The following is a 25,668-nucleotide window of genomic DNA, read 5'->3' on the forward strand; positions in this document are numbered from 1 at the left end:
AAGCTCCTTACAGAGAAGTCCCACATGAGTGATTTTTAAGGCAAAGTATGTAAGTGGGATTGGTATGTCTAATTTCCAAAAACGACTATAAAGGAAAAGACTATTCCCTTCTCTGTACTTTCTCTTTTCTGCTGGCTGGAAAAGAACAGTTGTTCCAGCAGCCATTTTGGACCATCATAGAATTTGGGTTATTGAAGATTCACACAAGAGAACAAAAAAGCTAAAAGAAGACTGGGCCTCTAATGTAATAAGCCTTCCAGAACTAGACATTTATATATAAGCGAATGAAATTTCTATTTCATTTAAATCACTGATATTTTGATACTGCTGTCACTTGCAGTCATAACTAGTATTGCTGGTACATCAACCTTACCAGATATTTTTTAGATAGTGAGGTTGGAGGAAGGGAGAGAAAACTCAATGGACCTTCCAGGGAATGAGCCTACAACCACTAGGACAGGAGTGAGAGAGGGTGTAAGCAAGCCTTTCACCAGTTGAATCTTACCCAATTAAAGACAAGAAGATATCTTAACAACTGGTTATTCTTAAATAAGCAAGCTAAAGTGATCTTGAAATACACAGAGCAGAATAAGAATGGCCATAACTTGATCTTGTGAAACTGCTATTTTACTCCAATACTTACTTATTTGTAATTTTTCTATGTCTCCTATTTCTAGAAAATAATTTTAGCAACTTACTGACGTATGCACAAGGCAAAAAATATACAATAAATGAGGACATTAGAAAATAAAGTCAGATTAAAAAATACGCAAAATGCCTAACATGAGCTAGGGTCTGTTTCATTCATCACTGAATTTCCAAAACCTAAGTGATCCTCAATAAATATTTGCTTAAAAAATATGAATATTCTGAGCAGACAGGGTTTTGCCTGTCCAACTTCTTTATATCCCCTCTTTTCTTAGAACACGCATTTTATCTTTTGTAGTTCGGGTAGTGCTGACTACCACTGGTTACTGGGAAGCTCTGGTTGTAACCTCTGACAGTGAGGCCCCTACCTGGGACTTTCACTGGAGATATGCAGAATGAGGTACCCCACCCATACCCCACAACCCTCACAGTTGTTGATCTGGTGGAAAATCAGCCTGCCATGGGTCCTTTCTGTTTGGATATGAGTATGATGCTGTCTGAAGCTATTTTGATACCTGGACTTTTTAGTTATCAGACCCAGTGATTTTCACTGGAGACAATTTTGCCCACTAAAGGACATTTACCAGTGACTGGAGACATTTTGGTTGTCACACTGGGGAAGTGGTGCTACTGGAATCCACTGGGTAGAGTCCAGGGATGCTTCTAAACATCCTAAAATGTATGTATGGGACAGTCCCCACTCCACTGAAACAAAGAATCATCTGGCCCCAATGCCAGCAGTGCTGAGATTGAGAAGCCTTTCTAGAGGAGCCAATCAACCTGCCTTTTTCCTCAAGTCAGTTTGAGTTGGGTTTCCATCACTCACAACCAAGGGTCCTAACTACTAGAGTGGATCAAAATTTTGATTCTTAACTTCTGAGCAGTTAGAGTAAAGAGCAAACTACAGTGAGCTAGTTTCTAAGGAGGTGCACAGGATCCTAATGGGCAACACTTAAGATGAATGTCAACCATGAATCCCTTGAAAGGACATAGAAAACTAGTTTTTATTATTATATTCTGACCTTCTGAGAGTTGACTAACACTAATAATAGTCTCTAAGTAAATATCATACACTGCCAGTCATCAAGACCATATTTAATTATGTTCACAGGACCCCTGCATACTATTGTAGAGTTTGCACAGCACACAAAGTGCACTGTCAGCCAGCCGCTCTTCCTAATTTGTCGCCCAGAAGGAGTGCCTTTTCTAATCTGCATAAAGACATTTTACAAACTAGTGACAGCTCTTCATGTTCACACACATAATTCCAAATGAAGCAGAAAATGGTTCTGATCTGTGCCATAATAAGGCTATCCCCTTAACCTGTTTCAAATGAACCTCTTGGAATAAAGTTTGCTCCATCCAGAATGGTGAGAGCTGCCACTGCAGAGATTAACAAATGAGTGTGTGTCTCAATTGTCATGTGGTAACATGTACAATATGTTGCTCAGAGCAACTGATGACTTTGGGATCTTTCTCCATAGCACTCAAAATGCAAATTTTTCTTCTGTTTTCTGTTAATAAAATAAGTAAATAAGAGCTCTGATGTAGGGAAGTATTTTTATGCAAAAAGACTGTCAGTTTCCCAGCAGGAAAGTCTTGAAGTTCTTTCCCTTGATATGTCATAAAATTGACGTAACTTTAGAAGATGGAAAGATCACTAGGTCAAACAAAGCATGTTGGATCAGATTAGGTCTGGCAATCTATTTAAGCAATGTATTTAATGCTTGGAGATAAAATAAATGTCAAAGAATTTTACCAGTTTCTCCAGAAATTCTATAGATGTTTCACATTTGAAAGTACTTACAGACTCAGTTTTTAGATAGCAAATATCCAATTACAATATTCTGTGGTTTTAACTCTTTGAAAAAACTAATAAAGCCTAGAATATAAAGTATTACATACTTATAAATTTAAAAATATTGACTTGATTTTGTCATATTTTAAAAATATTCCCAAATCCCAAAGTAACTGCTTAAAAGGATCAGCATATTTTGATAAAGTAATATTTAATGTACTTACAACATTTTTTAAACCCAAAGTCCAGATTTCTCATTCATGTCAGCCATTTAGATATTTTGTCCCCAAATCATATGATTATAATTGAATTAAGGGCAAACTCTACTATATTAAACTAGATGTTTTAGTCAGGATGGACTAGATTATGTTACAGTTACAAAATAATTCCAGGATCTCAGTAGCAACAACGATATTTTTGTTGTTGTTGTCGTTAGATGCCCAATAAGCATTGGTGTGAAGTGGAGGGGCCCAGGCTGACCCAAGCTTTGCCATTCTGTAGCCGGACCACCCAGAACACATGAGCTCAGAGGTTGTTGTGACAGAGGAAGAGAGAATCAGAGGGTCCCCAAGTGACTTGTATCGCCAGTTCTTGGAAGTGGCATGCATGAATTCCACCCACAACCCACTAGCCACACTCAGTCATATTCTCAACTTCAGGGAAGCTTAGGAAATGTGGTCTACCCCTGTGCTCAAGAGAGGAGGTGTATGGCCACCCAGTGTTGTCTCTGCTACACTGGCATTGTAAAAAAAAATACAGATTTTGTAGTTGTATCAACCTGGTTTTATATCCTTTGACATTTACTAACCGTGCAATCTCCCAAAGTTTTAGTTTTCTCAAATAAAATGGTAGGTCTTATAATATTTGAATTATATTTTACCTTTATCTTCAAGTTTAATGTTTAATTCTTTATTACAACACTTTAAATTATTACTTATGCTACTTAAGCTCAAAACTTTTTATTCAGTCCCATCTAGGTTCTAGACATCTGTGCAAAGAAACTAATATGCAGACAATGAGAAGAGAATAAAAAAATTACTTAGTTAAGACACTGATTTGAATCAACTCAAGAGTTGGTGATCTAGCCAGAGGAGATGAAGCAAAGTTTTCCCTTTAGCATGGCTAGTTATACAGGCCAGGTTGGGCATAAATAAAACATACTGTATTTGAGTGAAGAATTATATTTTTTCCAATATAGGCAGATACTGTATAAAAATAAAAAGCATCCCCATCCATAGAACTCAGCAGAAGATCTTATATGATATTTAATATTTATTGAATACATATATGTATATGTGATTCCAAAGGAATAACACTAATAATATATATGCACATATATATCCATAACAGATTTTATATGCACACACACATACACACACACACAGATAAATGCACCTATATGTAAAGTATGCAATAGCTAAAAGTAAGCTGGACTGAATTGCACAGAGGCTATAATTCCTTCCATTTCTGAGATTCTACAAAATTGTACTTTTCTATGATATTGGTTTTCAAATTTTTTTCTGCCTCTACAGAATTGTAAAAACACTTATATCATTTTGCATTATTTATAATGAAACTTAATAGAAGATATGAGTTTCTATGAGAATATCCAGGAAGTGATAGTAGCATATATTTAAAAATACACACTGACCCTGGATTTAGCAGTTATTTTGATGCCCTATGTAAATTTTTGAGATACAAACTTATTCACTATTGCTGTTCACAAAGATTCCCAGTTCTCCACTCTGAGTAGTATGACACTAGTTAGTTCCTGTGTAGGGGGATGTGTTACATGAGTAGTGGCCATGGGCTGTGAGAAGGAGCAATGCATTCCACTCTGAGCCACAGCCTGCCATTGCCAGTGCAAGGCCCTGCAAAATTCTTTCCCTTAAACACAAGGAATAGCTATGTTCTACATGGTAACTGCTCTGCCATCATGGCCTCTGAGTTACAACAAGGAGCTTCAGTGGACATGCAGTTCGAATGGCAAATAAACCATTTCTGTTTTAGTTCATGGAAGTTTTGAGGGGGACTGTTACTGCTGCATAACCAGCTTATCTTATATAATAGACTTTTGTGTCTATCCTGTCTCCCACTGGGTCACCAATCCTTGCTCCAACCCTGATCTCAGTCTCGGCAAGAATACAAACATAGCAAGGTTTGGTGGGAGTGGAAGCCAAAATAAAGTGTGAGTGCAGCTTGAGTAGAAAAGCTTATTTTGTACATTACTTGATATTTCTAAAGGCTAAAAATTTTAGGATTATTACTAAGTGAAAGAAGCCAATCTGAAAAGGCCATATACTACATGATTCCAAATATTTGACATTCTGGAAAAAGCAAAATTATAAAGAAAGTAAAAGAATCAGGGGTTGTCAGGAGTTGGGGGAAGGAGGAATGAATAGACAGAGCACAGAGACGTTTAGGGCAGTGAAACTATTCTGTATGATACTATAATGGTGGATATATATCATTATACATTTGTCAAAAACCCACAGAATGTACAAGAGTGGACCCTAATGTAAACTATAGACTTTGGATGGTAATGATATGTCAATGCAGGTTCATCAAGAGTAACAAGTGTACCAACTTGGGGGAGGCTGTGCCTATGTTGGGGCAGGAGGTATATGGGAACTCTCTGTACTTTCCACCCAATTTTGTTATGAACCTAAAACTGCTTTAAAAAAATTAAGTCTATTAAAATAAATTAGGATGGAGTTCTGGTCCAAGATGGCAATATAGGAAGACTCTGAACTCACCTCCTCCACAGAAGTCAACAAATTACACCTATTAGTAGAATGATTCCTCCTGAAGAAGAACTAAGGGATGACTGAACAGGTACTGAACAACCAAAGAGAGAGAGACTGGCAAAAGAACAGCAAGAGAGATGGAGACATAGTTACAAAGGGAACCCCCACGCCTGATGCTGCAAACTGCAGTAGGGAGGGATAGTACTGAGGGACCAGGAACAGATTCCTCTGTCCTTGGGCACAGGCAAAAAGCCATGGTTTAAATGAACAACTAGTATATAAAAGAGATAACACTAAAATTCTGCCCAGTGGTAGGGGAGATACAGGAATATGCTCTAGGTCAGAGGGACTGGGGAATGCATGGTTTACATTCTCATGCCACCTTAAAGGCCTGAGACTGGAGCAAGGTCTGGACATCATAATAGGTAAGTGTGGTCATCACAGGGAGCTTGCCCCTTACCAAGCCAAGGATCTGCAAGCCCACACCAGCTTTGGCTGTGCTGGGATATAGGAAAAAAAAAAAAGCTGGAGTTTAAAAGGGTCAAGGAGCTGTGGAGATGCTGTCTCCCTCTACCTTAAAAGCCCAGATGAGAGCACAGTTGGGATGCCATAACTGGCAGGTCCAGCTATCACAGCCTCTATGATACTGGGACACAGAAAATAAGCCACAAGTTTTTTATGGCTTTTGTTTTTTGGTATTTTTGTTTTGGGTTTTTTAAAATTAATTTTTAATTTTTGTTATTTATTTTATTTCCCTAATTCATCTTGTCTTGTTTTTTTTAATTTTTGTTCTTTTTTTTTCTTTAAAGATTTTATTTATTTATTTATTTGACACAGAGGGTAGGGGAGAGCAAGCACAAGCAGGGGGAGCGACAAGCAGAGGGAGAAGCAGGCTCCCCGCTGAGCAAGGAGCGTGATGTGGGGCTTGATCCCAGGACCTTGGGATCATGACCTGAGCTGAAGGCAGCCACTTAACTGACTGAGCCACGCAGGTGCCCTTCTTCTTACTTGTTCTTTCTTCTCTTTTTATGCTTTTTTCTTCTTTTATAATTTTATTTTTTTCTATTACTATTATCTTTTTATTCTTTTTTCTTCTTTTATAATTTTCTCTATTATTATTATTTATTCTTTTTTCTTCTTTCATAATTTTATTTTTTTCTATTATAATTATTGTTATTATTTTCTTCTATCTGTAAAAAGCTATTTTTTGAGAGTCACTAGCATATACAGCCACAGCTCCAGCCAGCTATCCTAAATCACCAAGCACACATAATCTGCATAGGGGACACCACATACAAGATGCTTCCTTCAACTTAAGGAGTAGTAGCCATTTTGCCTAGTCCATAGAAGCAAACAGAGAAAGTCAAGCAAAATGGGGAGATGGAAGAACATGTTCCAAAAGAAGGAACAAGAAAAAAACACAGACAAAAAACTAAATTAAATATAATTAAGCAATATGACTGATAAAGAATTTAAAGTATGATCATAAAGCTACTCATCAGGCTGGAGAAAACAACAAACTCAGTGAGGCCTTCAATAAAGAGAGAGAAAATATTAAAAAATGACTAGAGTTTAGGAATATAATAACTAAAATTAAAAAACAAACAAAAAACCTCACCAGAGGGAATCAAAAGTGAATTAGAGGAGGCAGAAGAATACATCAGTGATTTGGAAGACAGGGTATTAGAAAGCAAAAAGGTGAACAGCAAAAAGAGAAAAGAAAATTTTAAAATAAGAATAGATTATGAGATCTCTTAGACAACATTAAGTGGACAAACATTCACATTGTAGAAGTTCTGGAAAAAGAAGAGAGAGAAAGGTGTAGAAAACTTATTTGAAGAAAAACCTCCCTAACCTAAGGGAGCAAATTGACATAAAAGTCCAAGAACAGAGAGTTCTAAACAATATGAACCCAAGTAGGTCCACACCATGGCACATAATAATTAAAATGTCAATGGTTAAAGATAAAGAGAGAATCTAAAAGTAGCAAGAGAGAAACAAAACATTACCTATAAGAAAAAAACCTATAAGGCTATCAGCCAATTTTTCAGCAGAAACTTTGCAAGCTAAAAGAGAAAGGCATGATATATTCAAAGTGCTGAAAGGAAAAAACCTACAACCAAGAATACTCCACTTGGCAAAGTCATCATTCAGATTTAAAGGTGAGACAGTTTCCCAAACAAATAAAAGATAAAGGAGTTTGTCACTCCCAAACCAACCTTACAAGAAATGTTTGGGATTTAAGTGGAAAAGAAATGGTCATAATTAGACATAAAAAAATTATGAATAAAAAGATGCAAAATATGACAACATATACATAAGACATGGAGAAGGGAGTAAAAGGGGGAAGAAGGAAAAGGGAAAAAGAAATAAGGTTTTTTTGTTGTTATTGTTTTGTTTTTTTAAAGAATGTATTTGAACTTAAATCACCACCAAATTAATATGGACTGCTATTTACTTAGCATGTTATATATGAACTTCATGATAATCACAAACCCTAAACCTATGATAGGTACACAAAAAAGCAGAAAGCCAGACAGACATAACACTATAAAAACTCATCAATCACAAAGAAAGAGAGAGAGAAGAAAGGAACAAAGGAGAACAACAACAACAAAAAAAACCCAGAAAACAAATTAAAATATGGAAATAAGAATACACTATCAATAATTACTTTAAATGTAATGGCCTAAATTCTCCAATCACAAGACAGAGGGTGGTGGAATGGGTAAAGAAACAAGACCCATCTATATGCTGCCTCCAAGAGGTGCACCTCAGACCTAAAGACACATACAGATTGAAAGGGAAGAGATAGAAAAATATTGACCATGCAAATGGAACCAAAAAACCCGGCTGAGGTAGTAATACTTTTATCAGAAAAAACAAACTTTAAAACAAAGACTATAATAAGAGACAAAGAAGGGCATTACATAATAATAAAGGGATCAATCCAACAAGAGGATATAACAATTATAAATATCTACACATCCAACATTGGAGCACCTAAATACATAAAACAAATACTAATGGATATTAATAGACAAATTGATGGTAATACAATAACAGCAGACTTTAATACTCCACTTACATTAGTTGAGACTGAAAATCAGTAAGGAAACAGTATCTTTGAATGACACATTTCACCAGATGGACATAACCGATAAATACAGAACAGCCCATCCCAAAACAACAGAATACACATTCTTCTCAAGTACACATGGGACATTCTCCAGAATAGGTCAAATATTAGGCCATAAAACAAGCCTCACTAAATATAAGAAGACTGAAATCATACTATGCATCTTTTCTGACCACAACAGGAAAGATTAAGAAACTCGAAATCACAGGAAAAAAATTGGAAAAAACACAAACACATGGAGGCTAAACAACATGATACTAAACAACCAATGGGTCAAAGAAGGAATCAAAAAAGAAAAAAAATACCTGAGACAAATAAAAATGAAAACACAACAGTCCAAAATCTCTGGGACACAGCAAATGCAGTTTAAGAGGGAAGTATATAGCAATACAGAATCCTCAAAAAAGAAGAAAAAGCTCAAATATACCATGTGAACTTATACCTGAAGAAACTAGAAAAAGAACAAATAAAACCCAAGGTAAAAGAAAAAAAATTGATAAGGATCAGAGCAGAAAGAGCTAGTTCTTTGAAAAGATAAACCAAATTGACAAACCAAAATTGAACAGAACAGAGAATCCAGCCACACTCATCAAGAAAAAAAGTGAAAGGACCCAAATAAATAAAATCAGAAATGAGAGAAGAAACATAACAACTGACAACACAGAAATACAGAAGACTAAGGGAATACTACAAAAAATTTTATGTGAACAAACTGGACAATCTAGAAGAAATGGACAAGTTCTTAGAAACATACAATCTTCCAAAACTGAACCAGGAGAAAATAGAAAATCTAAACAAACTGATTTTAAGTAATGAAATTAAACTGATAATCAAAAAACTACCAAAAATTAATAGTCCAGGACCAGGGGGATCCACAAGTGAATTCTACCACTCATTTAAAGAATAGTTAATACCTATTGTCCTCAAACTATTCCAAAAAATAGCAGAGGAAGGGAAGCTTCCAAATACATCCTATCAGGCCATCATTACCCTGATACCAAAACCAGAGACAGCACACACACACAAAAAAGAAAACTAAAGGCCAACACCCCTGGTGAACATAGATGCAAAAATCCTCAAGAAAATATGAGCAAACCACATTCAACATACATTAAAAAGATTATTCACCACAATCAGGTGGGATTTATTCCAATAATTCAAGGATGGTTCAATATTCACAAATCAATCAACCTTCATATATCACATCAACAAATGATAGATAAAAAAATCATATGTTCATCTCAGTAGATGCAGAAAAAGCATTTGACAAGATTCAACATCCATTCCAGATAAAAAAATCTCAACAAAGTGGGGCTAGGGGGAACATAAAGGCCATATATGAAAAACTCACATTAACATCATCCTTAGTGATGAAAAACTGAGAGCTTTCCCTCAAAGGTCAGGAATAAGGATGTCCACTAACACCACTTTTATTCAACATAGTACCAGAAGTCCTAGCCACAGCAATCAGATAAGAAAAAGGAAAAAAAGGGGGGGGGGCATCCATAGTGGTAAAGAAGAAGTTCAACTGTCACTATTCACAGATAATATGATAATATACATAGAAAACCCTAGAGACTCCACCAATAGAACTACTAGAAGTAATAAGAAAATCCAGTAAAGTGGCAGGATACAAAATTAATACCCAGAAATCTGTAGAGTTACTATATACTAGTAATGAAATAGAAGAAAGAGAAATTCAAAAATTTATTCTTTTTGTTGCAATTTACAACAAAAATTTGTTGTAAATTACAATTTACAATTGCAACAAAAAGAATAAAATACCTAGGAATAAACTTAGTCAAAGTGAAAGGCTTGTACTCTGAAAACTGTAAAGCACTAATGAAAGAAACTGAAGATGACACAAACAAATGAAAATCATTCCATACTCATGGATTAGAAGAATATTGTTAAAATGTCTATACTAACCACAGTAATCTACACATTTAATGCAATCTCTATCAAAATACCAGTAGCACTTTTTACAGAGCTAGAACAAACAATCCTAAAATTTGTATGCAACCACAAAAGACACCAAATAGCCAAAGAAATCTTGAAAAAGAAAAGCAAACATGGAGGCATCACAATTCTGGACTTCAAGTTATACGAAAAAGATGTAGTAACCAAAACAGTATAGTATTGGCACAAAAACAGGCCAACAGATTAGTGGAACAGAACCAGAGACCCCAGAAATAAGCCCACAATTATACAGTCAATTAATCTACGACCTAAAGGAAGCAAGAATTTACAATGGGGAAAAGACAGTCTCTCCAATAAATGGTGCTGGGAAAACTGGACAGCTAGGTTTAAGAGAATGAAACTGGACCACTTTCTAACACCTTACCCAAAAATAAACTCAAAATGGATTAAACACCTGAATGTGAGACCTGAAACCATAAAAACTCTAGAAAAGAGCAAAGGCAATAATTTCTCTGACATCAACCAAAGCAACATTTTTCTAGATATGTAGCCTAAGGCAAGGGAAACAAAAGCAAAAATAAACTACTGGGACTATATCAAAATAAAAAGCTTTTACGCAGCAAAGAAAACCATCAATAAAACAAAAAGAAAACCTACTGAATGGGAGAAGATATTTGCAAAAGATATTTCTGGTAATGGGTTAATATCCAAAATATTTAGAGAACTCCTACAACTCAGTACCAAACAAAATAAATAAATAAATAAATAAATAAATAAATAAATAAATAAATAAATAAATAAAACAAAACAAAAACCCAAACAATCCACATAAGAAATGGGCAGACGATCTGAAAAGATATTTTTCAAAAAAAACATACAGATGGCCAACAGACACATGGAAAGATGCTCAATATCACTCATCATTAGGGAAATGCAAATCAAAACCCCAATGAGATACCACCTCATATCAGTTAAAATAGCTAAATCAAAAATGACAAGAAATGACAAGTGTTAGTAAGGATGTGGAGAAAAACGAACCCTCATACACTGCTGGTGGGAATGTAAATTGGTACAAGCACTGTGGAAAAAAGTATGGAGGTTCCTTAAAAAATTAAAAATGGAATTACCATATGACCCAAGAATTCCACTACTGGGTATTACCCAGGGAAAATGAAAACTCTAATTCAAAAACATATATGCCCCCCTATGTTTACTGCAGCATCATTTACAATAGCCAAGCTATGGAAGCAACCTAAGTATACAAAAATAGACCAATGGATAAGGAAAATGATAACACACACATAGGAATATTATGCAGCCATAAAAGCATGATGATATGTCATCTGAGACAACATGGGTGGACCTAGCAGGTATTGTGCTAAGTGAAATAAATCAGACTGAGAAAGAGAATACCATATGATTCCAATCATAAGTGGAATTAAAAAAAAAGAATAAAGAAACAAAAAGCAGAATCAGACCTATAAATACAGAGAATAAACTGATGTTTGCCAGAAGGGAGGAAGCATGGGGGATAGGTAAAACAGGTGAAGGGGAGAGGGAGATACAGACTTCTGGTTATGGAGTGACTAAGTCATGGGAATAAAAGGCACAGCATAAGGACTAAAGTCAATGGTACTGTAAGAGTGATGTAATGGGACAAATGGTAGCTATACTTGTAAACATAGCATAATGTATAAATTTGTGAAATCACTAAGTTGTACACCTAAAACTAATGTATCATTGTGTATTAACTACACAAAAATCAAAAGATAAATTAAATAAAAACTAGGATTTAGTTTAGGTTATGTATGTATGTATTTTAGTATATAGCCCATCTTTCTTTATAGTCTTAAACCCTTAGAGAAAAAATAATATTTATTTATATTTTTACTTTATATGTATACATATATATACACACATATACAAACATAAATATGAAAGAAAAGAATGTTGACAGCCTTAAACCCTAGTAAGATTATATATGCAAATACTACCCCCGCATACATATATACACACAAATATATATATGTAAGTACACACACACGTTTAAGTATTGAAAAACAAGAAGTGCCTTCCTTGACCCAGGAACCATGAGCAATTCTGGAATGAGAAAAGGTAATTAGTGTCAGACTGAAAATCAATCCACAGGCCCACATCTGTGTAGTAAAAGGCTTTGGTGATAGGAAATAGCATATGCAAGGGCACTATAGAGTTAGAGGTGACATAGGATGAGCAAAAGTGACTCCTAGGATGATATCAGGATGATTTACTGGGGTGCCATAGTAAGAGCAGCCAAAGGAATCAGACTGTTTTCTTCCATTTTTACAGAGCAGCAGGTAGAAATTTGGAACAGAAATTACAATTTAGGCTAAAGAAGTGTTGTACTCTGGGTGGCTGGAAACACCCCTGAATAATTTTTGTCTCATATCCTAGAGACAAGTAACTGGTAAATCCTATCATTACTATATCCATCCTTTCCCTAAAGGGAAGATTAAAAGCAATCTTGACACCATTTACAGCATTCAAACACAGAGCCAATAGGGAATCTCAATTACAAGTATCTGTATACAACCAATGATTATCAAATATATTTGAGGAGAAAGAACACTCTTAAAATTAGTATCTAATTTAAAAAATCAAAGGTCTAATACTTGATGAAACAGTTAATAAAATAAAGGGCAGAAGGAGTTTAAATTATTATAATAAATATAAAAATACAAGATGATGTAACAACAATGAAAAACTCAGCTACAAATTTTGGAAATTAAAAATAGTGAAATTACAAAAAAAATTCCTGGCAGCCCTGACACTATCAAAAAGTAATTTGTGAAGCTGAAGGATTAATCTGATGAATTCTCCAAGAATATAGCAATATATGCACAAAGAAACTGCTAGTATGAAAGACAAATTTTAAACTGAGAGGAAAAACCCAGCAGTGCTCATGTCCTTTGATTGGGAGCTCCAGAAGGTAAGAATAGAGAAAAATGGAGGAAGGACGTACCAAAAACATTAGGAAGCTACATGTTTGACCTAAATATATAAATCTTCAGATTATATGGGTCTACCAAGTGCTAAGCTCAACGAATGGAAAAGATTCACTCCTAGCTATATACATAATGAAATTTCAAAACAGCAAGAAAAAGACAAAGCACTGAAAGCATCTTGGAAGAAAGAGATAAAAAATTATCTGCAGAAAAAGTAAGAATAATGTTGGAAACAGAATTCCTAAGAGAAAAAAAGAATATAGTAAAGCATATTAGAATCAAAGTTCTGACAAAAAATGGCTTTGAACTTGCAATTCAATACATAGTCAAGCAATCATTCCAATATGAAAGAAAAATATAATTTTTTAATACAGCAGTAGTTCAGGGCATGGGTCACCCAAGAAACCATCTTAAAAGAATTACTTCAGAATATACTAGAGCACAATAAAAAATGAACCCAGGAGGAAACTTTGGATTATAGAAACAAAGGACACAGTTGTATACAATTTAAATTCATTTCAATAATAAAACTGAAACAGTTATGCATAATTAAAATCTAGACTACATCAGTTCAAGAGGAATAGCATGGGTGGGGTGGGTAGGGTAAGTTGTGACAAGGAAGTAGAGAAGTAAACACATGTTAAGTGCCTTGTTTTGTTTAGGAAAATGATTTGAAGTCACATTAATTAAGGAAATAAAATTCAACTAAATATTTTAAAGTGTTAAGGGCAACCACCAGGATATGATTCTCAATCATATGATTGAGAAAATTCAATAAAAGAAAATGCTGAAGGGGCACCTGGGTGGCTCAGTTGGTTAAGTGTCTGCCTTCGGCTCAGGTCCTGGGATTGTACCCCTTGACAACAGGCTTCCTGCTCAGTGGGGAGTCTACCTCTCCCTCTCCCCCTCCCCCATTCCTGCTCATGCTCTCTAATAAAAAATCTTAAAAAAAAAAAAAAAAGGAAAATGTTGAAAATGGTGGGGAAGAGTGGACACCAAATGTCATTTCAACTGTTTATCATTGGTTCCTTACATACATATTTTCACCTCTCCTGCTCATTCAGAATTTGACTCAAACCTGTCAAGAAGTTCCACATCTGCACCTTAGGTATCTCAAGGTACCACCCAGACCAGAATATTCACATCCAGTTATTTTCTTCTGGACTTTTCCTAGTTTAGTTTTCCAGCTTCTTTCAAATCTAAAAAGGATTGCCCAGCCTACTTCACCAACTCTTATCCCCAGTCTTTGAGTGAAATCCCAGTTTCTTTTCTGTGCTCTGTCAAACTTGTCAGAAGCCAGGAAGCCCAGTCTGCTTTAGAAATATTTTGCTTCTATTCTTTCAAGTTTTGTTGAATGCCTAGGTTCATGGAACACTCTTCTTAGATATTTGATAATGTTCTTTTTGGAAACCACCATGCATGTCTTTACTGAGAATCAGATTTCTAAATGTTGAGGTTATATGCTTGGAAAAATTAATACTTTTAAAAAATGGATTAAGCATGAATCAAAATTATTAGAAAAATAATTAGAAAATTACAGAATTTTAAGCTCAATATTTTACAGCCTGACAGAACTATGAACAGGTTCTTTCAGAGATTGGTCTTAAATTACTTCTTAGGAAGGAAATCACTTTGATCTTCCAATATAGTGTAGGACAGGAAAAATTCTTCCTTTACCTTTCTAGGTTCTTTTGCCTAGTCTAATAATTAAATTGACATAAGACAGATTAATAGGAGAAAAACAAAGTTTAATAATAGGTATACCTCCTGTATACATGGGAGAGACCCAGGAAAACTGAGTAACTCTCCAAACTGGCCAAAGCCATCACCTTAAATACCATCTTCAGCTAAAGAATAAACATGTTGGGGTTGGGAATGGGATATCAGTTATGGGGGATTACCAGGAAAAGGAGTAAACAAGGGTAAGGTTTAAGTCACGGCTGATTGACTCCACTGTTGGAGATAATGAAAAAGTTTTAATCCAATCTGGATGCTTTTTGTTTTATCACCTAATTACCTAGTTAGAACCTCCAGAAAAATGTTACAGAAGTGGTGTGTATATATATATATATACACACACACACACATATGTATTTTTTTTTCACTGATAAGACTCTATCACTCCTTTTTTAATACTTTATTTATTTATTTGAGAGAGAAAGAGCATGAGAGGGGGGAGGGTCAGGGGAGAAGCAGACTTCCTGCTGAGCAGAGAGCCCTATGAGGGGCTCGATCCCAGGACTCTGGGATCATGATCTGAGCTGAAGGCAGACAGACGCTTGATCGACTGAGCCCCCCAAGGTGCCCCAAGAGTCTATCACATAAACTGCACTGATAAGTGTTTCTAAAAATTTGGCCATCCTCTTCACCCTGGTACAGTCAAAAGACTCTTACAAATGCAGATTTCCCTTACGCATGTAAATGTCTCTTACAAAAGTAACTTCCACTCTGTTCTCAGAACTTCATCTATATCTACCAGCTTAAAATATCCAGCTTAAAATAATCAATATGCCAAAGAGGGGTGGTATATCTTGCTCCGCCTCGATAGTGCCTCTTAATTATCAATGCAAGAAATGTTTACATCTTTATTTCTCATTTAAAATTTTTTCATTGGCATTATAATTTTAATTCTTTGTTCTCAATCTGAAGCCTGATTTAAGAATTTAATTTATACATGAACAACAACACAGGGCTTCTTCACCAGTATTGAGTAATTTTCAGAACCATGTGGCTTTTCCTGAATGGCTTGTGGAGATAATCTTTGCTTAAGTTGGGGGCGTGTGAATAGGAGAAAGGCAATATCCTGGATTCGTGGGAGTTGTTCATATGGCCTCTATTACTAATATATGCTAAACTCCAGCTTGAAACTAACAAACTGCATGCAGCTGTCACTATTAACAAATCATGAGACAAAAATTATAGCTAATTACTACCTAAATAGTATCGACTCTAAATAAAAATAAATGCATTTTGAAATTTTTATTATAATTATGCTAGATATTTGCAAAGGGTCTATAGTTATACAAAACAGATTATACAGTATTATATTTAAACTTAGTTGATGAGAAGGAAATACTCATAAAAACCTAGGTTATTAGCTACGAACTCCTGTTGCCCACAACTACAAGTACCTACACCAAAAGGACCACACAAGCAATTTTCATAGGTGAATCTACCCAAACATATTAAGAAACAAAAAATTTCAATACTAAAGTTGCTCTAGAGTCTAGGAAAAGAAGAAAAAAAAAAACAAAACAGAAGGTTGAACATTTTTAAATAAAGTTAATATAAAGGTATGAATACTGAAAAATTCAATGCAAAAAGTTACTGATTTTGCTTATGAATTTTGATATACAAAAATAATAAGTAAAATATTAGCAAAGTGACCCCAACTGAATATTAAAATAATACATCACTATCAAATGGATGTTTGTATGCTAAGAAAATTATTAATATAATTCACCATATTAAGAGCTCAAAGAAGAAATCCATAATCATCTACATAGATACTTTAAAAAAGCAACTTCTAAAATTCAGTGGTCAAATCTTCAACAAATACTAACAAAAATGAATCCAGCAACATGTAAAAAGGATTATACATCTTGACCAAGTATTTATTCCAAGAATACAAGGTTAGTTTAATATCTGAAAAGCAATTAATATAATCCACCATGCCACCAGAATGACAGAAAGGAAAAACAACAGCGTGTAATCATCTTAAGTGCAGCAAGAGCATTTGACAAAATCCAACACTTTGTGGTAAAAACACTCAATAAGCTAGGAATAGAAGGGAACATCCTGAATCTGTTTAAAAAAAAAGGGGGGGGCATCTAAGAAAGACCCACAGCTAACAGCTTACTTAATAGTAAAAGATTGGACACTTTCCACCTTAGATCAGGAATAAGACAAGGATGTCCACCATTACCACTTCTATAACATATTTCTGCAGGTTCTAACCAAGATAATTAGGCAAGAAAATAAAAGGCATCCAGATTAGATTAAAACTTTTTCATTATCCTCAACAAAAACTTTTTACCCATTAAATAATAACAATTCCCCATTCTCAGCCCCTAGTATCTATTCTTTCTGTTTATAAATTTGTCTATTCTAGGGACCTAATAAGAGTGGAACCATATAATATTTGGCTTTCTGTGTCTGGATTATTTCACTGAGCATAGTGTTTTTAAAGTTCATTTATATTGTAGCATATATGAAAATTTCATTCCTTTTTGTGGCTGAATGATAGTCCACTGCAATATATTTACTACATTTTATTTATCCATCCATCTATTGATGGACATTTGGGTTGTTTACACCTTTGAGCTATTATGAATAGTGCTGCTATGAATAATGGTGTCCAAATACCTGTTGGGAGTCCTTGCTTTCAATTTTTGTGTATATGTACCTAGAAGTAGACTAAGCAGACTATGGAAATTCTATGATTAATTTTTTGAAAAATCACCAAAATGTCTTCCACAGTGGCTACACCATTTTACATTCCCATCAGCAGTGCACAAGGTTCCAATTCTTTCCACTTTCTCACCAAAGCCTCTTATTTCCCATTTTGGTTTTATTATCAATATTTTTTGTAATTATAGCCATCCTAGTAGGTATGAAACAGTACCTCATTGTCGTTTTGATTTACATTTGCCCAATGATCAATGATGTTGAGCATCTTTTCACGTTTTTTGGTCTGTTTTGGGTTGCTCTCAGCCTATTGATAGTAAGCTATCAGGTAGGAATGCCTCAGGCACTCACCTAGGCCTGTACTACTTGTGGTGAGGCCCCCCACAGAGATCTCCCTAACCGGCGCAATGTTGTGGTTGGACTGGCCCTTGCAGTTCTTATTAAGACTGCAAGAAGGCACCTCAACAACCACCATCAGAGAATTTGGGGGAAAAAAAAAAGATTACTCACAAATCCTGGAGGGTACATGGTATACCCAAGGCCACACAATGAGGTCATGGAAAGAGAGAGAGAGAGAGATCAAACAGACAGAGACAGAGAGAAAGAGAGAGACAGAGAAAGAGAAGAGTGCTGGGGCTTTGCTTTTATTGGAATCTGAGGGAAGTGTGCTTAGGATTTTGCAGATTCACTCTTTATTGGCATATTTAAAATATAAGACATGGATAGGGGCGCCTGGGTGGCACAGTTAATCATCCAACTCTTGGTTTTGGCTCAGGCCATGATCTCAGGGTCATGAGATTAACCCCCAAATTGGGTCTGCATTCAGCAGGGAATCTGCTTGAAATTCTCACTCCTTCTCCTTCTGCCCCTCCTACTCGTCTCATGCTCTCTCTCTCTCTAAAATAAATAAATAAATCTTAAAGTATAAGACATGGAATTAGGGTGTGGGAAGGGAAATGTGGGGTCAATCACAGAGTAAGTTATCTAGGTTACCCACTGCTTTCTAAAAAAAAGAAATTTCATGGGTGGGGTGGCCTGGTTTCTTACCTAGTTGTTTTACTAGTAGCTGAGTCATACACCTGGAAATGCCTTTATTTGAGATGGTTGTCTTTGAAATGGATGCACGGGCAATCAAAAGCTTAATGTCAGGCACTTACACTACACGGCTCTTTGTCTTCTTTGGAGAAATGTCTATTTGAGAACTTGGCTTTTTAAAACTGGATTGTTTGGGGTTTGTTGAGTTGATGGTTTCTTAGGTATGACACACTAAAAGCACTTAGTAACAAAATAAAACAGATAAATTGGACTACAGCAAAATTTAAAACTTTTGTGTTTCAAAACACAGCACTGAGAAAGTAAAAATTCAAGCCACAGAATGGCTGAAAATATATTTTTAAAATGTAACTTATAATATTATATATGCAAATAATGTCTTTGATAAGAGACTTGTATCTAGAATAAAGAACTCTTACAACTCAATAATATAAGGACACATTTCTCAATTACAAAATGTGGAAAGCATCTTTTCTCCAAATGATATACAAATGGTCAGTAAGCACATGGAAAGATGTTCACCATCATCAGCCATCAGGGAATGAAAATCAAAACCAGAGTGAGATACCATATCTATTAGGATGACAAGAAAAAAAAAAGTTCAGATAACAATTGCTGGTAAGGATGTGGAGAAATCAGAACTCTGTATTCTGCTAATGGAAATGAGAAAGGGTGCAGACGCTTTGGAAAGCAGTCTGGTAGTTCTTCAGTTGGTAAGACACAGAGTGATCTTATGACTTAGCAATGCCATTCCCATGTATATACTCCATACAAAAACTCATACACCAATGTTTATAGGAACATTAGTCGTAATAGCCAAAAGACGGAAACGCGTGTGTCTATCAACTAATGATTGGATAAGAGAAATGTACTATACCCTTATAATGGAATATAAATCAGTCACAAAAAGGAATGAAATACTGAGAGATGCTATAACACATAAACCTTGAAAACATTATGCTACATGAAATAAGCCAATCACAAAGGACCACATATTGTATGGTTCCATTTTATATGAAATGCCAGAATAGGCATCTATGGAGAGAGTAGATTAGTGGTTGCTAAAGGCTAAGGGGATGGGGTGGGGGGAGTCAGTGACTGCTAAAAGGTATGGACTTGCTTTTGGGGGTCATGTTCTAAAACTGTGATAGATGTACAACTCCATGAATATATACTAAAAATCATTGAATTGTACACTTTAAATACAGGTACAGTTGACCCTTTAACAATGTGGAGATTAGGGATGCTGATCCCCTGAACAGTCAAAAGTCCATTATAGCTTTTAATTCCCCAAAATTTTACTAATAGCCTACTGTTGACCAGAAGCCTTACCTATAACATAAACGGTTGATTAACACATATTTTGTATGTTATATGTATTATACACTGTATTCTTCCAATAAAGTAAGCTAGAGAAAAGAAAACATTATTTAAAAAATCAAAAGGAAGAGAAAACACACTTACAATCTTACAGTATTGTACTACAAAATATCCGCATGTAACTGGACCTGCACAGTTCAAACCCATGTTGTTCCAGGGTCAACTATCATTTATAGTACATTAAATATAGCTCAATAAAGTTTTGGAAAGGTATGACAGTAAAAAATAATAATAAAATATGAATATATCTTACTCATCCCAGCATTAAGATGATCATTAGTGGGAAATATTAGAAGCATTTCCATTAACGTCAGGAAAAAAAAACAGATTTTGTTTCAACTTGCTATACCATTATTACTTAACCACATTCTAGAAGTACAAGCCAAAAAATTAGATTTAAAAAAAAATAATAAAATAAAACCTGTAGATGATGTAATTGTTTACCAAATAAATGTAAGAAAAAATCAGCAACAAGAACTCACTAAGTCACTGGGCCTAAAGTTAATACATGAAAATCAGTAACTTTAATCTATACAAACACCAATCAGTTAGAAAATATAGTGGAAGTAAAATCACACAACTGCAACAAAAACAATGATATATGTAGGAATATGCAAGGTTTATAAGAAAAAGAATATGTAGACTTAAACAAATGGACAACATGTATAATTTTTACTTCGAACAATGTAACATCAGATATATATCAATTTTCCTTAAGTTAATCCATAATTTAATGGATCCTAATAAAATGGAAACAGAGTTGTTTTGAAACTAAGGAAGCTGATTCTGCAGTTCATGCAAATTCAAAGGGCATATGAATATTTCACATTTAGGAATTTATCCTACAGTTATATTTCATATGTGTGAAATGGCATATATGCTGGGTTATTTATTGTCACATCATAATTGCAAAGAAGTGAATATAGTCTAAATAACTATCAAAAGAATTGGTTAACTGTTTTTTGGTATATTTATATAATTAAATGCTATGCAACCATAAAAAAGGAAGCATACTGATATAGAACAATCTCCCAAATACACTGTTAAATCTAAAAATCAAAATGCAAGAAGAATGAGTGACGTATGCTACCTATATGTTGAAAATAAAGAAATATGTATATTCTTTTAGAGGCATGGAGTATCTCTGGAAAAATATGTAAAATCCTGGGTGCTAGGGAACAAGGGTGTGTGGGTGCCATAATTTTACTTATATACCTACTTACTCCGTACTCATTTGTACCTTTGTAATTTTCACCATTACATGTTTTCACAAAATAAAATTGTTTTCAACAGGAGATTATATATACAAAGTGAGGAACCCTTTCAACTTTTGTCCCAATGGGTTAAGAGGAGACAGATTTTCTACTTTTCGGTAAAAAGGGGGGAAATAATGTAGCTAAACTTGAACAAATGGTATTTAAAATGTACAAATACATTTCTATGGGAACACAACAAAGAATAAAATTAATTCTGCTCTGGATTTGGGCATAGCTCCTTGACCTGGGCCTCAAAATTTGGAAAGATGTTGGTAGGGGAGTCTGGGTGACAGGAAGAATGAAACCAAGGTGACAAAGGTGACTGGAAGAGGTAAATTGTTTAGCTGAACTGTAGCACATGGAAAATGAGGTGAAATGGTTGGAGGAAAAAAGCTAAGGTGATTTTCAATCGGGTTATGTAGAACCTTGCATGCTATTCTTGGAAGAGTCTGGACTCATTTTCTTGGTTTCAAGTGAGTCTTTGAAAGTCTGTGAGCAGATTTTCTGGATGAAAGTCATGCTTTAGGAGGATTATCAGGGTTACTTTAGGACACAGAATTAACTAGCTCTCATTCATTCATTTACCCACTCATTGTACAAATATTTGTTCAGTGTCTACTATGAGTCAGGTAGGCCTTGTATAAAATCAACCATATTTTGAAACCTTTATACATTAATTTGGATTTTTTGATGCTAAAAGTAATATCCATTTCTTATTGACAATTTTAGAAGTATGCAGAATTACAAAGAAGAATGACTCATAATTCTACTGCCTAAAATAAACACTGTTAAGATTCTGATGTGTGCATATGCGCATGCATGTGTGAGGTTATTTTATAGACACACACCAACACATCAGTGTACTCTATTTTATTTAATTTTATGTCATGAATATTTCTTACATTTTCAAGGATAATAACTATTTTAAAAATTTATAGAGGCCTTAATCTGTGTCAGATGCTGAGAGAAGCCCTTTTACATATCGTATCACTTAGTTCTAAAAAACCCTATGACATCATTTGCCTTTAATCTCTATTTCAGAGATGAGGACAGTGTACAAAGGATACCTGGTTTGGTGAGTAATGGGGAGAGGATTCAATCCCAGGGCTAACTGCAGAAACTGGGCTCCTAATAATCAAATGCAACTATCTCACTAGCAATATGACATCAATAGCCACGTAATGCTCTATCATGTGGATGCACCATAGGTTCCTTCATTGGTTTCAGATTTTTGGCCAATTACACTGTTTCTAATTATATGCCAATATATCCCATGACTCATCCAGGAGGCAGAGGGCATAAGAAGGAAAAAATGTTTTCCTTCCATTTTTCAAGCTAGATAGGGCTGCTCCATAATAAAAAGCTCTTATAAATCCCTGGCTCACCCTCAGTGCAGCATCACTGGCTTTATGTTGGTGAAAATCTCTTCAAAATTATTTCCCTAGCTTAGCTGTAAGTCTTCATTTTTGGTGCTGATGTCACTTTTTCTGTGTCTTCAGAAGCATTTAAATAGGATTTGAAGAGAAACTGATTAAGGAGTTGCTAGCTACCAGACGATTGGGTACTGATATTAAGCTACAATTTGGATAATCATTCCAACTTCTTTACCCTTTAATTGAAATGTGTTTGTGTTTATTTTGTCACTTAACATAATTTTCTATTAAATTACCATATTCCACCAGTTTCCATTACTTAAATTATTTCAATTAATGGGAAGAAAATTAATTTTTCATGGGGATTATAATGCTCAAACATTTTAATTATAAAAAAAAATTGAGAGGAGAAGGTAAATGAAAACATTTACTTAGTATCTGCTATGTGCTGTCTACTGTTATTTAACTTGTACCATTGAACCCATTTTATAGTATATATACCAAAGAATAAGTAATTTTTTTAAATGTAAGTAATGGTAAATATTGTAGCCAGAGCTTGGACCCAGGTTTTCCTGATTTCAAAATCCACATTTTTTTTCAATACATCATGTAGCTGTCTCAAAAATCTAAGAAAAATCAGAGAGAGAGAGAGGCTTGCCTAATCACATAATAAATAAAAGCTTTAAAAGAAGAATTTTACAGAATGACTCTGGGTGTTATACTATGTTCAATGAAGTGATTGCTAAAGGCTTCATGTGTGCTGTTTTGTTTTTCAGTTTTATAAGGTATTCTGCCTTCTAGAAGGGTCTGGGTTTTATCATTTGATAATGTCACTGTAGGCGGTTGAAACAGCTCGCAGGATTTACTAAAAGTGGGATTTTGTTTGTTTTATTAAAAAAAATACTGAAAGTTCTTACCAAATCAATGGCAATGTCAAGGATAAAACAAAACTGTGAGTTTAATACATAAAATAAAGACTTGAAAGCCATACATTCAAAGACAGGATCATTATTTAAGTGCCAATGAGATTACACACTAGGGCTGAAATAAATAAGCCATCAGCAGTGACTTGAGTAGCAAAGTTTGTTTTCTCTGGGGAGAAAGCCTGCTTGCTGCTGCAGTCCTCCAAACACAGTTTAAAAGAGAATTTGAAGGGGAAAAAAGGTAACATGTTAAACTTCCCATCAAAAAAACATAAAGACTTTAGGGAAATAAAATAACTTTGGGCTTCACCTAAAAATCAAGTCCATATATTGTCTTAAGCCAGTATATGTGAAAATATGCTTTCAGTTTAGATTACTTTTGAGCATCCACAAGAATTGTAAAGACATATAACTCACTGTATAGACTGCAGATTGGCACAGGGAAGTAGACTTACCCTCTGACATTTGGTAACAACTCAACTTGCAAAGTTTTAGAATAATCTGCCAGCCAAAACAAATTGAATTTTTTGGTGAACTTTCTTCTAACAACAAGGTCTTGTTTGTGTATTTCTTACTAACTTGGGATTCTTTTTATTATCATTATTATTATTATTATTATTATTGTTATGTTAATGACCGTACATTACATCATTAGTTTCTAATGTAGTGTTCCATGATTCATTGTTTGCGTATAACACCCAGTGCTCCATGCAGAATGTGCCCTCCCTATCTGAATGCTCTGGTATGGTCTCAGTGAAAATATATACCCAGTGGAAATAGTCAGTGTATGTGTTGTGAAAAGTTCAATTTCCCTTTGGGGAATATCTACATCATGGAGTAATTCTGAAGTGTGAGGAACTATGGACTCTTGCTTTGCATTTTTAGCCTAAAAGAATGATAAGATAGTGTATTGAAATATTAATTTATCTTTATTTTTTCAGTGCTTTAAAATAGGCTTAGAGAAGGAAAAGATTTTTTTTTTTTCCCTTCCTCCAACAGATCAGAGCATTCTCACCCAAGATGTTAGGAGAAGCACAGACTAAAACCTCCCCTTTGGGAACACTGCTAAACCACATGATACCCCACCCCGTCCAGACTCTGCTCAAAACCTCCTGTTTCTAGGAATTAGAAGACCATTCCACGATCACGTGCAATTTCTCTGTAGCCACTGAACACCAATTCAGCAAGTTTTGATTCTGGTGCTTTTGCTATTCATGCATCTGCAGGCAGTGCCATCCATTTCACCATTGCCCCCTGGCCAGTAGTGCCTGTCAGACATGAATTCTAAGATGCATCCTACTTTCAGATACATTCAAATGGGAACATGTGTACAATAAAACACAATACATTGTTGCTCCCTGAACAAAAGTGTCTTGTTTGGGAGGCTAAGAACTTCTACCCACCATAACTAGGGCAAGTATATATAACACATGGTAGCATTCTAGTAAATAGCTCTTAAAGCCATGAACTAATGAAAATCATCCCAGGGCAAACAACCCATCAGACCGAAAAATGACAACAGAAATGTAGTCATTTAAGAACACAAAATATTTTGCAACTCACAGTACAGGAAAATAAAACTGAATGTCAGTCAGATTGACTATTGATGTGATCCTCTTACTGTTGGTTCATAGTGAGAGAATGAAAAATCAGAATCCAAATTAAAAAGCAAAAGCAACACAGAATACTTTTGTAACACTGTGAAATATCTTGCTTGAATGAACACATATATTTCAGAGTGTAGACATATTTACCACTTCAAAATAATAGTGTATAGATCTTATTCTTTAAATGCCCTGTTTATTCTTTGTTCTTTTGACATGAATGAAAAAGGCCTTTAAATTCTTAACACATGTGATTAGGGAGAATTTGTACATATCCTAAAAACTAATTTAAATATGGGATTGGGGCTACTAATTGAGAGATCTGAGTGGTTATACTTGATTTATAAATAGGCTGTCCTAGATAAAAAGGAGCCAGGAACCAATGTGCCAGATAAAAGAGACCAGATGCTAAGAAAAGTAGACCTATTTTCTAGAA

This window comes from Mirounga angustirostris, unplaced genomic scaffold (genome assembly GCF_029215605.1).
Source record: "Mirounga angustirostris isolate CCGP_5_RB_7025 unplaced genomic scaffold, mMirAng1.0.hap1 SCAF_3, whole genome shotgun sequence".
Taxonomy (NCBI): Eukaryota; Metazoa; Chordata; class Mammalia; order Carnivora; family Phocidae; genus Mirounga; species Mirounga angustirostris.